At 42.1% G+C, this 4,083-nt stretch overlaps 1 pseudogene; it reads left to right on the top strand.

Annotated features, from left to right (window-relative positions):
- Window positions 1–332: 332 nt before the first annotated feature.
- On the top strand, window positions 333–409 carry LOC133071962 (small nucleolar RNA U3; annotated as a pseudogene).
- The last annotated feature ends 3,674 nt before the right edge of the window (window positions 410–4,083 follow it).

Below are 4,083 nucleotides of genomic sequence, written 5' to 3'. Positions count from 1 at the left end.
AGTTGTGAAGTTCATCACTGTACCATAGTCATATAAGAGAATACCCTCATTCTTAGGAAATGCATGTTGGAGTATTTAAGGATGATGGTTGTGCTGTCTATAATATACTCTTAAATGACTCAGCAATAATAATATGTACTATATTTAGATATAGTATCATGTGTGTATATACAATGTATTGACTAATAGATAGGTAGATGGTAGAGAAAACAAATTGGCAAAAGTTCAACAAATGGCAAATCCTACTAGAGACTTATGGGAGTTCTTTATTCTATTCTTGTAAATTTTCTATAGAATTCTTTTTATAAAAATGAGAAGTTGAAAGGGTCACAAAGACTATATTTTCAGGGATCATTTCTACAATTTATTACTAGAGAAGTTTCTCTTAACATGTGAAGCACCACCCAGTATCATCTTGCAAATTTAAAAAAAAAAAAAGAAAAAAAGAGGAAAACAGAACTCCGCAATTTGAGACCATATAAAAAGAGGACCTTGTAAATTGTTTAGTCTGTTCTCCCAGAAAGGTGACAGTCCTTTCCTGAGTCACAGGCTCCCTGGGTCTTCCTCAGCCGTAATAAGAGTTAATTGACTTCTTACAGTCCCTTCCTGAAATCCCTTCTCCACGAGCTTTGCACCTGCTATTGCCTCAGCCTGGAATGTTCCTTCTTCCCCTTGCTGCCTAATACCTTCTATTCATCCTTCAGGCCTCTGGTCAAGTACTACTTCCTCAGAGAAGCCTTCCCTGACTCTCCTGATTGTGTCAGATTCCCTTGTTACAGGTTTCCTGACAACATGTATTTCTCTGCATCTGCTCAGCAGAGGTATTGGTTTCATCAATGCCTGTCTCCTCTGCCCAGGGACCATTTGTGACAGGTCACTATCACAGGTGCGTGGTCACTGTGCACCAGGCTACCTTCTAAACACTTTATATAGAGTCAGTGTCCACTGCAAGTCCCAAATCCACATGGCCAGGTCGATCAGATCCCTCTCTGATGCTTGTGACTTATATTTCATGCTGCAAATTTGTGATGTTTGCTCAGATGATACACAGGCATCTAAAACTTTGCACATTCAATGTTGAACTCATTTTCCTCACAGGGCCTCTCCTTCCCCTCCTCTTCTGTTTCTATTTCAAGAAACAGCAAAGAAAAGAAAAACAAAAAAAGAAAGAGCAGTACTATCCACCCAGCTGCTCCCAGTCCCTCCCAAAACACACACACACACACACACACACACACACACACACACACACACGCCCCTACTGGGCACATCTTAGATTCCCTTTCTCCTGCTCTCAAAGCTGTTCTATCACCAAGTTCTGTTCCTTCACCTCTAAAGCATCTTCTCTCCTCTGCTCTGATTCCTCTTATTCAAATTGCCATTTATCATCTCCGCAGTGGAATTCCATCAGAACTTTCTGTCTCTTTTATTTACCCCACAGCTAAACCCATTCTCCACACCTCAGCTAGAATTACCTTCTAAGTCATCCTGTTCACCATGCCACTCTCTTGCTGAAAAATCAGCCTGTGACATGGTGAGCTAAACTAACTTGGAAACCCTCATATATACATATATATATATGTATGTATGTATAAACACCTAGCAATTTAAATACATAACTGAGTTCATAGGAAAGGAAGATGAATGCCCTCCTATCAAAAACAAAAAGAGACAGTGAAACCCAGGGTGGCTTGCACATGAGTTGATGCCATGGCAGTCCTGGGAGTGATCATTAGACCTTGAATGGAACCAAGTGGTGAGGGGCTGTATTTTGTCAAGAGATGCAACAGAGTGAAACTTTGACCTCCATATTTGGCTAATATCTGCTCCTCAACTCTGGCTTTAGCTTTGGCTTTTGGAAAGTTAAATGTTCAAATACCTGGCTCATTCTTGAACTTGTGCATCATCAGTAACCATGTAATTGTATCCATTTACTCACTGATTTCACCAGTTTTTCCACTTGTATCCTTTCTGTTTTCCAGGATCCAATCCAGGATACCATATTGCATTTAGATTTACTCTATTTTTAGTTACATATTCTTTAATCACCTCTTCTGTGATGATTTCATGATACCATTTTCCATAGATAGACTAGAAAGATAATACATCTTCCTCTCTAACATGATTAATCAAATTTGTTTTCTATTATTGCTAGTTTAAATTTTTTCTTTTAGCTTTACAACTCTTTTTGGTAGTGTCACATAAACATTTAGGATTGTGGTCAACTTTGGGGAAACCACTACAAAATTTCTTTCACATATAAGTTGTAAGTATATACTATGTAATTGTATACATTGTGTTCTCAAATATCTTTATAATGGAAAAAACTTCTATGTTGATTAAATACTGAATAAGAATGAATCCTCCATTTATAGTTTTACATTTCTGATATTAGAAGAATTTGCTACAGGCTGGAACATTATATATATAACTATACATCTTAAACCTTGTTTCTCAACCACCACATATTTTTAGTGCCAGGCATTGTAGGGTTTTTTACATCTCCATCCAACCTCTGACACTGTGTGCCAGGCAAGGCAGCATGTGGATGGTAGGAGTGTTTTTGGAAGCTATTCCAAAATCTGTACACCCTGCAATAACTAAATTACACATGGAAATGACTGCAAACCACCTAATATATCCATGAAACCCAAAATAAATGTAGGCCAACTCATCTTCTTCCTACTCAAACCCCAAAAGGCCCATGGTCATTCCAATGCCACCACCATGAGAAGAAGTTAGAAAAAATGATAGTTAATTAATAAAAACTGTTATTTTTCTGGATTTTATACTGTTTGTTTTAGGTGTCAGCTTTTAAGACTTTGTTGAGATTTCTTTTCTCATTGTCAATATTTACTTTCATTCTTAGTCTTATTTTTATAGCTGTGTTGTTTCTTTTAAAGAAGACTCCAAACTGCATAAGCTTCAGGCCCCAAGAAAACTGGATCTGCCCTTGACTGAGTGAGTTCACCAGTCACAATTGTCAGGGAAGAGCTACTAAAAGACAGTCTTCAAGAAGGGAATTGAACTCAGAAGGAAGAGGTAGGATTCAGAGGCAATGAAGCAATTAAGTACATGTTAGTTGAATAATAACAACAATAGTATTAAGCCGTTCCTCATCGCTCCGGTATACTACATAAATGCTGTGAGGTGGCTGCCAAGGTCCCATAAGATGGAGTCTTGTTCTTTTTTTCAGGCATCATTCCCACTCACCACTGACTAGAGAACAGTCTCGACTCTGTTCTGCCCTGGGACCTCTAGGCATTCTCACATTCTGTTCCTTCTCCCTGGAATACTCTTCCCCTCCCTTCTTAAGAAAGGGTCACCTGAGCCTACCAGCCTCGATGAGGGGCCCCTCTGGCCTGCCGCCACTCTGCCCTACATTGACTCCTTACCTGACTGTGTCTCCTGCTAGACTGGGTTCCCCGAGGCAGAGCCAGAGCCTGGTTTGCCCTTTGCTGAACCCCAGCCTTAAGCACAGAGCCCCGTGGGCCAGCTGTAAATATCTGCTAAGTAAATGGATAAACAGCGAACTGCGAGTGAAACCAAACTTTCTGCTTCTCAGCCCTTGTCCTTCCAGCTAGCGTTAACGGGCCTTCGTGGTAGCCCACTTGCCTGCCTTAGTAAACACAGTTGAGTGAGAACAGCCCCGTCTCATTCTGATGACTGTCCTTCCTTGTGTCAGCTGAGGGCACAGCAGATGCTGTAACCATGGCCAGCCCCCCTTCCATATCCTCTCCGCCGACCCCGGAAGTGGCCTCCCGAGAGTTCCATGCTGGCCTGGGGTTCCATGTTCTCTCTCTGCCTAAGGACATCCTCTAGCTGTGGGGGTGTTCATGGAAGCGCCAGGGAAGGAGCACGCCAAGAACAGAACCAGCCATCAAGGGCCACTTCCTGGCCCATCAGTGGGACAATCGGGGTCCTGTTCTACATCGTCTCTCCCAGGGTGCCCTGCAGGACCGACCTCCAGCTGCCGAGAGTCACCTCTCCTCTCCCTCACGTGCCCACCTCCCTGCTCAACTGCTGCACACAGATGTCCTAAGACCCTTGTTCCAGCACCACCTGTTGTGGCCCAGCAGAGAA

The sequence above is a fragment of the Dama dama genome, chromosome 17, assembly GCF_033118175.1.
Source record: "Dama dama isolate Ldn47 chromosome 17, ASM3311817v1, whole genome shotgun sequence".
Lineage (NCBI taxonomy): Eukaryota > Metazoa > Chordata > Mammalia > Artiodactyla > Cervidae > Dama > Dama dama.
Note: the sequence above shows the minus strand (reverse complement) of the source record. Positions and strands in the feature narration are given on the sequence as shown.